The sequence below is a fragment of the Polypterus senegalus genome, chromosome 1, assembly GCF_016835505.1.
Source record: "Polypterus senegalus isolate Bchr_013 chromosome 1, ASM1683550v1, whole genome shotgun sequence".
NCBI classification, from domain to species: domain Eukaryota; kingdom Metazoa; phylum Chordata; class Cladistia; order Polypteriformes; family Polypteridae; genus Polypterus; species Polypterus senegalus.
Genome location: NC_053154.1, coordinates 235,151,018 through 235,165,967, shown reverse-complemented (window position 1 = coordinate 235,165,967; position 14,950 = coordinate 235,151,018).

Sequence of the window (14,950 nt, the reverse complement as noted above, 5' to 3'; positions counted from 1 at the left end):
GCAAGACTAAATCTCTGAGCTGTTGAAATTGTTTAACACTTTGAGACACACACCATCTATCAAAAAGATTCTCCTTTTTTCAAGCAAACTCCACAAAAGTTTCTTATGATTTCTGAACTTTTTTCAATATGCCTCTGGAACCAGCTCATAAGCTCTCAACACAGCATTTTTCCATGTCATAATTTAGACTCTGATCAGCTGAAATAGCAGAAAACACTTCTTGTGCTTTTCCAGTTAATCTTCATTGCATCAATAATGTCCAGACATCTTTTGGCCAATGTAATACATTTGCAACACGTTCAAATACCATAACATACCTATCGACTTCAGTTTCTTTAAAAGGATGAACTAAACAAATATATTAGCAAAATATGTTTGCTATTATCAGAATCATTAGAAGGCTTAGGACGAGAAGGGCCAGTATGTAAGGCCTCAACTTCAATTTCACGAAGTCGAGTGGTTAGTCTAGTTTCAAATTCCATTCTTCTCACCTACTTTTCCATAGCCACTTTTCTTTCACATTCTCTGACTTTTTAATTCTTCTAATCTAAGCTCCTGTAATTTAAATTCTTGACATTTTAACTCAAGATTAAGTTCCCTCATATGAACTACAGCAGCTGTATTTTCTACAGGTACATCTGGCTGCAGTCTTCTGCAGCCTCACCTGGCCGTGTACCTCCTACAGCAACATAAGTTACAATAGCAGCTTCTGAAAGCAACGTGGGTTCTGCCTCAGCACAAATACCAGGCAATGCAGCATTAACATTACATAACAATATATCAGTCAATGGTGTCACCACAGTAGAGCAGTTTTTACAAAACTGCGATAGTATCCAGCCATACCCAGAAAATGCCTGAGTTCTTTTTATTGTTTTAGGTACTGGGAACTCTTAAATAGAAATAATCTTTGCATTAAGAGGTCGTACCTTTCCAGGGCCCACCTGCTTTCCAAGATAGGTAACTGTCGCTTGTCCAAATTCACGTTTAGCCAAGGTCAAAGTGAGGTTAGCCTTTTCAAGACGTTCAAAAACAGCTTTAATAGCCTGAAGATGTTCTGTCCAGCTTTTGTAATAAACCACCAGATCATCCAAGTATGCCTCACAATATTGTAATCCTGCAAGTACAATTGTCATTAGTCATTGAAATGTGGAAAGGGACATTCCCCATTCCAAATGCCATTGCTGTATATTGAAGAAAACAATCCAGTGTAACGAATGCAGGAATTTCAGAAGCACGTGGAATCAGAGGCATCTGCCATAATCCTTGTAACAGGTCAAATTTAGTCACATAGCGAGCTGAGCCAGCTCTATCAATACAATCTTCCATTCTTGGGAGAGGGAATGAATCAGGTTTAGTAAATGCATTTACCTTTCGATAAACAGTACAAAACCATTAAGTCCCATCTGGCTTAGTTATTAAAACACATGCAAAGAATGTTTAGAATAAAATGAAGGTGCATCTGGGATCCTGGGTATTAATAAGAAAGAACTCCCGAAAAGGCTTGGCTATGAATTTCAGGAGAGATGCGTAGACATTGTGCAACTGGAGTCCCGTGCCATTTTCATTTCCAAACTCTTTATAGAGGTGGACATTTCTGAACAAATGAGTGAGGTGTTTAGTATCATTGCTGTTGATTTAGAGACTGAATTTATAATGGTATCAATCTGCTGCTACTTTTTGGAGCCTTGCTGATGCAGAGAATTAACCCAACATTGGCACAGCAGCCACAAAAGTTAGTACACTGTTTGGCTTGACATATCTTTAGGAGTCTACCTTTTCTGAACCCTGGCTGCTAGATGAATCCTTCAGGATTAACACTGAATTATAATTCCTAAGTAGAAGAAATAACAGTTAAATAGAATATAATGTTATTTAAAATGTCTTGTTCAATGTTTAATGTATTTAAAATTGGGGGCTTCTGCTTTATGACATTTGAGTTTTGTCTTTCATACTAGAACAAGTTAGAGACTTCTGATCTGACCTTACTCCCAGTTGTGCTGGTTATAGGCTCCAGTTCATCTGGACTTGGCATATGTGGATTTACAATATGCGTTGATGAATAATCAAGTGGCAATGAAGAGTGCATGTGAAAGTGCTAGATGGCTACATTTAAGATCTGAATGCTGAACTAAAGGAGTTGTTAATCCTGGAGAGTCAGATGTCTGATAATTAAGAAGACATTGCTTTTTATTCAGCACAAAAATTGCAATGGTTTTTCAAAAAACACGCAAAACAGATGGGCATTTAGTTTAACATCTCATTTAAAATCATACACACAAAGCCTTGTGGCTTCCTTCCCAATGTCACTTCCTACTCAGTGTGAAATATATTGGAATTCTATCATCCAACTGAGAGTCAGGACAAATCCTATTAAGTAAAAGCTGGGCACAGAATCAAATAGCAAACTAACCTACCAGAAATATTAAGCTATAAAAGGCAGCAGAGCAGAAAAGGACACTATCTTTATATATGCACAGTTCTAAAGTCAGGCTGTATTAAAATTTTTTATCCAAAATGTCATGTTCTGTTTTTAGATAGGACATTTCATTGTAGAATGGTTTGATTTCTCTGTAAGGTGTTTACTTTCCTTCAGATACACTATACACCTGAACACTCAGACTAAAATGGTTTTTAATGTAGATAATAAGTAAAACTAAAGTAACCAAATAGGAAAAAATATGTAAAAACAAATAAAATTTAAAGAATTGGGCAGGACAATGTAGCAACCAGCATGTTAGTCCTGAGTGTGCAGGGGGATCCTCTGGTGGCTCCATTTTGCTTCCTCTGAAGACATGTAGTTAGGGTGATAAGAAAGCCAAAACTGGCCTGCTGTAACTGCAGATATGTCCTACAATGAATGGACTGATGTCCTAACCAGGACTGATTCCTGCCTTGCTTCCACGGTAAACCTGAACTAGATTAAACAGGTTAAGAAATTGGATGAACAAAATTAAAACGTTTCAGTTTATATTTAATTTGTAATTTCCAATTTGACATTTAAAATTAAAGCAGCTAGGATTTCCCAAACTACAATAGATAACAAAGAAATTACCTGTGTAGGTAATCAATATGATTATTAAATTGAAACATTTCCCAGTTGTCATTATGCATGGAAGCTTTTCTGCCATCAGTACTGAATAGCCAAAGAGGCATTTTAAAAACCGATTTATTGTATGTTTCAAATAATAAATAGAGTATGCTAGGGGTTTTCTGCAAGTTGCATTTGAAAGTCACTTTCAGCACATTTCTTGTATTAGATTTTTTTTATTACTTCAAAACCCATTTTTATATTGATTTCTTTGTTCTCAGTATGGAACTAAACATTGCTTACATAGAAAGCTAATGGTATTCTGCTCAATATGACAAGCATCTGCTTTCTGTGAATTCTGAGGAAACTATTTTACAATGCTGTATTTAAAACTATTTTATTGTGCCACTCTAAAATAATCCAAGATGACCCTGAAAAGCAGGAAATATGTTCCATAATGGATAGACTGATAAAATAGGTAAAACTGATAGACTGATAACATTGGTAAGACTGAGATGCCTGCTGGGCCTCATATCCAACTAAAACTTGCAAGGTTTACAAATATACTTTCTAAGAGAAGTAAAATGCAAACTTGGGGGGAAGAAAACAAAATCTCATATTAGAAATTGTACTAGTTTCCTTTACCCAAATGGCTCTTTGTAGAATGATCCAGATACATTGTTGCAAAAAGATGAAAAAAGTGTTATCATAACCAGAACTCGCCAGATTGTTTGTTTTTTTTTAATACCATCATGACAAAAACTTATGACAAAAGCCATAAAACTGGAGATCAGTAGTTTGTACAGCAGTAGAAAACTTGAGGAACTTGTTCATAAACCTTTGACGGAGCTGCTATGCACCCCAATTTGAGAGGAGGAGATGTCTCCAACAGAAAAAAAAAGTGGGATACAAGGATTAATGTTGAGCATAAAAGTAGAGCAGAAGGTGCACACTGGTGTCAGTCCCAAAGTTGGATGTGTCTAACTGCTTCCATCTTCGATATTATTCTTCATGTCATTTATAAGCCAAGAAAGAAGGAATTTGCTTGATTAAAAGGGTTTTAAATATGAAAATTTGCACCAGCAACAAGGAGTCTTAACTTTCTGAGCAACGTGGAGTCTCATTCAGAGTCCTGTATGTTTTATTCACTAGTACAAGAGCTTAGTATGCACTACAATTATTAACATTTGTGTTTTACATTTCGAGAACTGGAGCAAGGATAACTTAGGTGTCTTTCTTGCAGTCACACAGGGAGGCAGAGGTAGTGATTGTCACTCAGCCTTGTAGTTTGTAGTTCAGTGCTCCACCCACTAAACCACACTTTCTGCCATAAAAAGTGAAAGTTCATTTGCATTGCATGATGTATTAGTTTTACTGTATTCAGTTTCTAAATAAAGTTATTAAACTCCTGAGAGTAATAATGAGAATGGCACATCAAGCACATCACACGCATCTCCACTTCCAGCTGAGGCACATTATCTATTCATCTGTGCTTTGCTTCCACAGTCCCAACCAACGTCTTAGGAAGTGGAGTCAGACCCACAAGAAATATTACATGCCTGAAAAGTCAGATTAAAAAATGAATAAATAGAGCAATTCAAACTGAAATGACTAAATAGGAAAAGACCACTAAAAACTCCAAAGAATTGAGAAGAACAGGACTTTAGCAGCATTTTAATCTTGAATTTGCATGGAACTGGAGACATCTTTTATCTTTCAGTGTCTGAAAATGTGCTTAGAGAGTTTAAATAGACACATAGAGTGATTTTCATTGCTGAATTAAATTTATGAATAAAGTAACTGAATTTCTTCTGAGAGTAGTAATGAGATAGGAAAATTAACCATGCCACATACACATCAGCTATGACACAATTTCCTAAGCGATTAGATCATGAAAAAGGTGTTATATAATTAAAGTGTATTATTATTATTATTATTATTTTGCCTGTCAGTGAACTACATCCCTAATCAAACTCCAACTCCTTAGGAACATTTGCATTCAGAAATTAGTCCTTCACACATCACACATCAAGTGCACAACCAAGCACACTAGGGACAAGTAGCTGAAATGTCAAAAACTTAAAGACACATATTTAAGTTATTTTTGCAATTAACAAAATTGCATGTGTGAATGTTTTTCTTTTCACTTTTTATTTTTTGAAAACTTTTACCAGATTGGAACAGAAAAATATTCAAACTGCTTTGGATAACCTGGAAAGCATTTGTCAGCAATGATGTCAAAGAAACTGACAATTATTTCAGCTGATCAAAGACACTGCAAAGTCATGCAGCACTGACATTCAGTAGGTCAGTTAGGACAGCTGCACTACAAGCCAACACAAACTGTTCCAGAATTATTTTCAGCCATAAAACTTTATAACAAATAACATCAGTATTAAAATGTGTAGGAGTATAGAGAGTGTTTCATAAGGACAAAGCATATGTCAAGAAATTGGTAAAAGTACTTATCAAAGAATTGTTTTTAAAATGTGGCCATTAAAATAATACAAAACTTTTTTTGAATATTTATCCTGATATTTCTATGTGTTTTTTATTTTTTATTTTCTCTACAGATGTAAATGAGATGATACATGCCATGACTTGTTGACTAAATAAATATCATAAATGTTAAACATCAAATCTACTTTCAAAAGAAAAGACACCATATTATGTGACATTTGAGGACATTGCTTAATGGAGATTTAAGATGATTTGAAAGAAAATAATCTTTTGCTATCACAACATTATTGAACAAAAAGTTTTCTCAATGTATTCAGTATATTGCCTTACATTATATTGCAAAGGAAATGATCCTTTTCCCTAATCTATATATATAAAAGCCAAATACCACTGACTCACTCACCACGAAATCTCCCGAACCATGAGGACTTGAAATTTGGAATGTAGGTTACCCTTGGCCCATAGGTGTTTGCTAAAAAATGGTTTTAAAAATTTCTTATAGTTTTTTAGACCTGTTTGCATGTCTGTCCGCTTTTCACGAGATAGCTACTTAATTGATTTAGATTGTTTTTTTTTTCTACAATTTGCTCGACATTCCATTGATTTTGCAACTTTCTCGTCACGCTAAGTTTATTATTAGTGCGAATCCGAGAGAGACTTGGGAGGGAGCGGGGCCCTCCTCACTCATGCGTCTGCCACAGGGCGTAACCTTAACTCTGCTTAGCTAGCAAACGAGAGAAGGAATCATTAGCGCTAGGAATCATTGTTTGCTTGCAGTTGTGATATATTTGCGCTAATCTGAGACAGAGGCTGCGGGCCGAGTGCAGGGGGAACAGTGATGTCAAGAGTAGAGAGCTGGGCGGGGCCCTCCTCATTGTCCTGTTTCACTAATACATGGGCAAAGCCGCAGGGGATGGCTATTATATTGATAAAACCAACTACAGCAGAATCATACTGTTTTAAACCTTAAGATGACCAGTGTTCTATTAATAATCAGTAAGTCAGCCAACATGAGGGAGTAGCAATCAACATGAGAAAAGAAACTGAGAATTACATTTTTTGAATGAATGGTAACTTGTAAATTGTAAAGTTATCATGGCCACTATAATCAGAAAGAATGCAAATCTGACTTTGATTCAGTGTTACACACAAACAAATGATTTATCCTGTAAACCTATAAATTCATAATCAAGATCAAATTCTGTTAGCAGCTGTTAACAGAAGTAAGATAAGTGCCATATAATTACATACTTTTATTTATTATTTGTATTAATATTTATTCTTAAACAGACCTGATACAGTATATTGATTCATCTGAACGCAATACATGTTCCTGCTTTGTGATGGTCCATCCCAGATGCCTCTGAGCCCAGAAAATTCAACAGCAGTTTTGGACACTGTTAATATATGGCTACTTTTTGCAAAATACAGTTGTAGCTTGCATTTGTGGATGTAACCATGTATTGTGTTACTTGATAAAGGTTTGCCAAAGTACTCCTGAGCCCATGTGGTTATATCATGTATTGATGAATGATGGTTCTTGCTGCAGTATTACAGACCATGGGCAGTCAGCTTAGGCTTGCACACTTGCCATTTGCACACTGAAATTCCTCCAGATTAATTGAGTCTTTTAATTACATTGTGCACTGTTGAGGGTGAAATACCCAACCCCCTTTGATCTGTTTGTGAGAATATTTGTTTCTAAATGTGTTAATGATTTTCTCACACTTTTGTGGGAAGATTGGCAATCCTCTGTACTGCTATGCTCCTAAAGGAGTTGCCCTTTCCTAGATGCAGGTGTTATACCAAAGTCTGATGTAGCAGATGGCTGGCCCCCTTGCCTGGCCAGGATGCCTCTGAAATTGTAAGACCAGGGAAGAGAGTGTGCTCTGGGCACTATCACCCCTGGATCACTAGGTGGCAGCCCCCATGGGTTGCTACAGTCCTTGGGTTCCCACAGGGCATACTGGGAATTAGAATTTGGTGTTTCAGCCCTATTGGGTTCTGGGCATGCCACCAGGGGGTGCTACAGGATCTTTTGAACCGTATTCCATCGGAGTCACATCTGGCCCAGAAATGCTTCTGGATCAATCCATCCGGACACTGGATGTACTCCCAGGGATTACATAAAAGGAGCCAGCCATGACTGCCCTGGGGCCGGAGTTGGGAGGAAAGTGATGAACCTTACTGGAGGAGGAGTGGAAGAAGACAGAGGCAGAGAGAGAAAGAAGCCAAGGACAAAGCATTGCTATGTGCTTTATTTGTATTGTACTGAGCCTTGGGACTGTGTTTCTGCTGTGGGAAACACTTTGGGAAGCATTTCCCAAGTATAAAATCATGTGTGTTGTGCTGAACCGGTGCCTGTATCTGTCTGGGTCGGATTTTGGGAGCTGGAACACCCCCTGAAGGCCACAATGATCACAATTGCCTGTTGAACATCGGTTTCCACTCATATCATTATTTATTGAACTCATTATTGACCTTAAATTGCCCCATCTTTTTTGAAATGTGTTAAAGGCTCTTAATGGCAAGAATGAATTAAAGTATACTGTATGTAACATATATCTTTATACTTTTTGTGAATTTTTAAATAATTTCTTTCTGTTTTTAATTACTTTTTCTATAATGTCCTAAGTTGATATTGCACTATGGTTTCAAATATATATATATATGTGTGTGTGTGTGTAATCTTCATTTAAGGCCTTGGCAATGCCTTTCTTGAAGGATGTTCTTTATATAATTATAATTATAAAGCACAATGCACAATGAAGACATAATTCCTCAAAACAAAAATGGTGCAAGTTGTACTTTTTTCTTTTAGTACGGAAAAAAGAATAAAACAAGAAAAGGACTAAAAATCTCTTAAAGGATTTAGACTCTTTGCTTCAATGTATTATTGAAATGAACTTTTCTACAGCTCTAAAGTTAGATAAGTCCTTCCTGTCAAGCTCTAGACAATGGGTAAAAAAATATTACAGGGGTCTTTAAAAATACATAAAATGGTAAATACAAGGACAAAATTTTATTTCCTTGTCTTAGTCCTGCACTGAAGTATTCATGATATATTTTTGCAATGTTATTTTTCTTTTTGTTTCTCGAAAACTAAAATCTCTTCTCTCTTTTCTCACCTAAAGGCTAGATTTTGAGTTCTTTTAAGTTCATGATAGATTCAATGTTTCTTCTTTGTTCTAGGCCAGAATTTCTTATATTTTTTACTTTTTTTTAATAAAATGATAGAGTGGTGAGGTCTGTGAGAGGTGATGAAATCCAAAGCTATGTTGTATTTAATTTTGTATTCCTAGCAAGGTTACCAATGGGTGAACAGATTTAAAAGGATGCTCTACGTGATTCCCCATCAAACTTAATTTATCTTTCCCAAACACTCTTTCTGTTCTTCCCTTCACACCATTGAAACTGAAGACCCGCCTTTCCAAATGTGGTCACTCTATTTCATGTGCTTTAAAGATATGGCAACAGGTGGAAAAGCTATTTGGGCCTTTTGAAGATGAGGATGTATGCTCTCCCTCTCTTTCTCTCCATAGGCACATGTGGGTATTGACACTCTTGGAGATATCTATGATGGATCAGGATCTGACATCCCAATTCTTCATTGTTCACTAAAAAAAAAAATATACTCACAAAAAAAAACTTCTTTTGTCCCAAGACAAGTTCTCTACACCCAGTTGAGCCAAGATCACAAAACTTGAGAAGGTCATAGGAAGTGACTCCCACTCTCATGGCCTACCATACAAAATGTCTGATGAGCATCACTAGCTGACAGACCCCAACATTCATTTAAAAGTAAACATTGCCTCCAAAAGCAAAGTGTGCTTTCTGAAATGAAAACAATGTGAAGTTGCATTGGCCAGTATTTTGAAAGTAAAACTCAGTTCTAAGGCAGTGCTTAATGTAGAAATCTTATTTAAAGTGGAGCACTCCATTAAGAGACTGCATTTAAGCAGGGTGTTGAGCTGCTGAAGACTAAAACATTATATTGATCTTGTCAGAATGTAACACTCAAAATGTTCAGTAAAACCAAAACGTTGTTATTTGAAGCATTTCTTTCAGAAGATTAATTCTTTTTGAAAGCAATTATTTTTTCTCTCATCATAACGTGACCTATATTCCAAGCCTTAGTTTTAGAAAAAAAAGATATCTTGTTTAGGGTATCCCATATGAACAAAGCTGAGCTCTTTAGTAGCTGCAGCAAATGACTCCTGAGAGATCAGTGGCAGTTTATCATTTCTAACAATAATTCAGATTTTTTTCTCTTAGTGCAGTGACAGTCTTGGCAACAACAACAACAACATTTATTTATATAGCACATTTTCATACAAAAAGTAGCTCAAAGTGCTTTACATAATGAAGAATAAAAAAATAAAAGACACAGTAAGAAAATAAAATAAGTCAACATTAATTGACATAGAATAAGAGTAAGGTCCAATGGCCAGGGTGGACAGAAAAAACAAACAAAACTCCAGACGGCTGGAGAAAAAAATAAAATCTGTAGGGATTCCAGACCATTAGACTGCCCAGTCCCCTCTGGGCATTCTACCTAACAAATGAAACAGTCCTCTTTGGATTTAGGGTTCTCATGGAAGGACTTGATGATGATGGTCACGTAGACTTCTGCCTTTTAATCCATCCATCATTGTTGGAGCATCATGAGGCTTTGAGTAGGTGGTGGTGGCGCAGGCCACCACCACAAAGAAACCGGAAAAAGAAACAGACGAGAGAGTAGGAGTCAGTACGGATTTTAGAGCCACTGTGAATAGTTATTATGATGTATTGAACATACAGTGTATCAGAATTAAGTTAAAGTGAAGTTATAAAAAGGCCATGTTAAAGTAATGTGTTTTCAGCAGTTATTTAAAGTGCTCTACTGTATTAGCCTGGCCAATTTCTATTGGCAGGCTATTCCAGATTTTAGGTTTATAGCAGCAGAAGGCCGCCTCACCACTTCTTTTAAGTTTTGTTCTTGGAATTCTAAGGAGATATTCATTTGAGGATCTAAGGTTACGATTTGGAATATAACATGTCAGACATTCCGATATATAAGATGGAGCGAGATTATTTAAGGCTTTATAAACCATAAGCAGAATTTTAAAGTCAATCCTGAATGACACAGGTAACCAGTGTAATGACATCAAAACTGGAGAGATGTGCTCAGATTTTCTTTTCCTAGTTAGGATTCTAGAAGCTGCATTCTGCAAAAAATTTATGTCTTTTTTGGGTAGTCCTGAGAGGAGTGCGTTACAGTAATCTAGTCGACTGAAAACAAACGCGTGAACTAATTTCTCAGCATCTTTCAATGATATAAGAGGTCTAACTTTAGCTATGTTTCTTAAGTGAATAAATGCTGTCCTAGTGATCTGATTAATATGCGATTTAAAATTCAGATTACAGTCAACAATTACCCCTAAGCTTTTTACCTCCGTCTTGACTTTTAATTCAAATGTATCCAGTTTATTTCTAATAGCCTCATTGTATCCATTATTGCCAATCACTAAGATTTCAGTTTTCTCTTTATTTAACTTGAGAATGTTACTATTCATCCATTCTGAGATACAAGTCAGACATTCTGTTAGTGAATCATGAGAATCGGGGTCATCAGGTGCTATTGATAAGTACAGCTGTGTGTCACCAGCATTGCTGTGGTAGCTCACGTTGTGCCCTGAGATAATCTGACCTAATGGAAGCATGTAGATTGAGAAGAGCAGCGGACCCAGGACAGAGCCTTGTGGAACACCATATTGGATATCATGTGTTTTTGAGTTGTAATTACCACAACTAACAAATAATTGGCAGAACCTTAGCTTATTTGCTAACAGTGATGCACTACCTAACATAAGCGACTTTGATGTGGGTTGTGCACTTCTTTTGGGCCAACACATATATATTCACATTATCAGGAAATCTGAACTGATCAGACACAGAATGAAATGCCATATGCCTCTTTGGTTCTTCTAGTTGACTAACATGAAATTCAAAAGTACCAGAAGTGCAAACAGGCTTATATACATCTTGCCCACTTTCAGTAAGACTTATCCTGAGTGGAGATAATGCAATAGGGGCACAAACATCAACAGCATTCAAACACTGTATGAAATAATATAATGAATGAACTGAATGAACTCATTGTGAGTTATGTTTTCCATCTTTCCACCATCTAAACTCATTTACTCAGAGCAGGGCTGCTGTAGCTGGGCTCAACATCTTCTGTTATTCTAAATTGGTATTTATTATAGAGATGTGGTTCAGCTTTAAAAAGTTTTGTATGGCCAGATATAACAAATTAATTTTGTTTAAATGTGGGATGGAACAATTAGATGTAACCAATCCATTGTCTCATGAAGTTAGGATGCAAAGTCGGGCTGGCGATTTAAACAGCACAGAGCAGTGTTGATCTTGTTGACGTCATGCAATTTATAGCAAGTCTGTGATTACAATGGATAAACTGTCTATGGCTAAAAAGTCTCAGTAAAACACCCATTCAGCTTCTAAATGTGTTTTGTGTGTATGGCAAACATATTACGTTGCTTAAAAATAAACATAACCTGTTGCAAGGTTAAAAACATCTAAAACCAGATTATACTTTGGAATTTAAAGATTAATCTGGACTAGTGGTAAAAATGAACCGTGCATTGCTTCCCACTGTGGGTGGTCTCTGTCACAAACAGTTATAAAAGATACAGTAGGAATAAATATGAGGTTGAAAGAGTTGCCAGCTGTGTATACAAAAAGATGGACTCCCAAATTGTACATTTGAGCTGAACAGTGTGTCATCACACCCAGTATTTAGGAAGTGAAAAGAAATCCCTCTAACTGATGTTTTTGCTGTTTTTAACATAGAACTAACAGGAGATGTAGGTTTCTGTAGTCAATACACCATAAATAATAAATGAGCAATTGACTGTGATATCAGCAGAAGCACAAACCATGGGCTAGGCTGCACAGTATCTAAGTTTGTACATTAAACATGCAACTAAAGCAACATAAAATGAAATCTATACTATTAAAAGGCAAAGCCCTCACTGACTGACTCACTCATCACTAATTCTCCAACTTCCCGTGTAGGTAGAAGGCTGAAATTTGGCAGACTCATTCCTTACAGCTTACTTACAAAAGTTAAGCAGGTTTCATTTCGAAATTCTACTCGTAACGGTCTTAACTGAATCCTACTTACGTACATATATACGGCCATAGCCTGCAGCTCGGTCGCCGTGTGAGTTGGAGTTGCGTCACCCATCACCACGCCTCCCACGTAGTTGGCTGCCTGCCTATATTGCATCCCCTATACGCACGCCTCCCACGTAATTGAGGGCCTGCCCATATAAGGCCGTCCGTCAGCAGCAATCCAATAGAGACGCTGCCACGACGAGGCGTTTGTCATGCCTAAGATGAATACGATATTCGCGAGATACAAGTTTTGTCAGAAGACGCAAGGTATAAACGAGACTTCTGATCACTTTGTAACTGAGTTAAAATTGCTGGTGAAGGACTGTGCTTATGCAAACGAAGATGAGATGGTCAGGAATTGAATAGTGTTAGGCACAAACTCAGCGAAAGTGCAAGAGAAACTTTCAAGTGCCAGGTCTGAGCTAACATTAAATAAAGCCGTGGACATCGTAAGATCACACGAGATAGCACAAGCACAGCTGAGAACCTTCGATGCATGTACTCCGAGCGGCTCACGTGAACTGACTGTGAACGCAGTAGGCAGACAAAAAGCACAAGCTCCAAAGAGCACTGAACAAAAAACGCATTACAAAATTGAGAAGGCAGCAAAAGAATATGAAGCGAGTCACGCATACAAGCATATTCATAAGTGCAGCTACTGTGGAAACAAAACACACGGTGGAAAAAGTCAATGTTCAGCTTAAAGAAGACAGTGTAAAAAATGCGGTAAATTGAACCACTTCGCTAAAGTTTGCGGGACTGGGAAAGGTAAACCCGTGCATGCAGTGTGTGATGTCTCAGATAAAGAGGAAGATGAGCTCTTTATTGATGCAGTAAGAAAGGAACAACCTTCTGAACCTGAACAATCCTTTGTAGACATATCAATAGGAAAGCAAGGTGTAAAGCTTAAGTTTAAATTAAGTTCATAGACACGCTGCCGCTAAATATTCGCAGGCAAATCCACAACTTAATACCGGGAATGCCTGTTAAATATCTTAGATTCACGAGTACCGATTTGGGTAGTGAACACTTCGATGAATGAAACCTGTTATCTTTACAACGGTTGACAAACACGGAATGTAACTTCAACACAACACATCCTCCAAATACGAACCTGATTGAAATAATGATAATCAAATCCTTGATGACAGCAACACTCATAACATTCACAAAACAATTACATTGACAATCATGTTACGTTATTTTTAAAATGTTTCCTTTTCGTTTTCATAACTTCTTTAACACACTACTTCTTCACTGCGAAGCGCGGGTATTTTGCTAGTCCAATTATAAATGGCAAACATTCCATACCACAATGTATATAGATCACAATACGTAATTGAACATTATTCTTGGGACATGCATTATGAAACGTTATCGTTAATTTTGCCTTAACAACTTCAATACATTTTGCAAGCTATCAACATGTTGCTTCACTTGTGTTTTGGTTGTGCACACACCAGAGGAAATTGTAGGCGGATTTTTAGAAAGAACTGTGTTTTTAGCCTTTTCAGTGGCAGATTTAACCACTATCCATGTAGTCTCATTCTGAGAATCACGTCTAGCCACCACAAGACTAGGCTTGAAGTAATTAACCATTAGAAAGGGGTATTGCAGTCATCTGAAGTTGCTGAAGTTGTAAGTAAGTCGTGTTTGTCTGTGCATAGTTTTTCTGCCACGATCAATATTTAACCCACTCTGTTGGCTGTGCAATTCAGACATTGATGCTTGAATGTTTCATACAGCTTTGGTTTAAACTGTCTGTCCAGCAGAAGGAGTAGGCAATTTGGTCGGAAGAGCATGGTCTTTACATTTGGGTCCTCAAGGTGCACTCAACTGAACAAAGTCAAATGTCTAAATACACCTTGGCTTTGTAATTTTCTCTTATTTGTTTGTGAATGTAGCCCAACAGCAATGTAATGTTTATGCTATGATATTTTTTTCAGTAGGAGTAGTTTAGACAAAGAATACCCAAATAGAGCTTTCTGGCCTTTCTTGTGTAATTTACTCATATATCCATCCACCTTCTTAACTCACTTATCCAGGGTATTGTTGTGTGGCAGCTGTAGCCTATCCTATAAGACATTGGGAACAAGGCAGGAACAACAAATAGACATGACAACAATCTATCATAGGGCGAACACACACACACACACATTAAGGCCACTTTAGCAGTATCGATTCATCTAACCTGAATGTCTATGGGCTGTTGAAGGAAATTGGAGCACCTGGTGGAAACCCAAATGGACACAGGATGATCATGTAAACTTTATGCAGGGATCA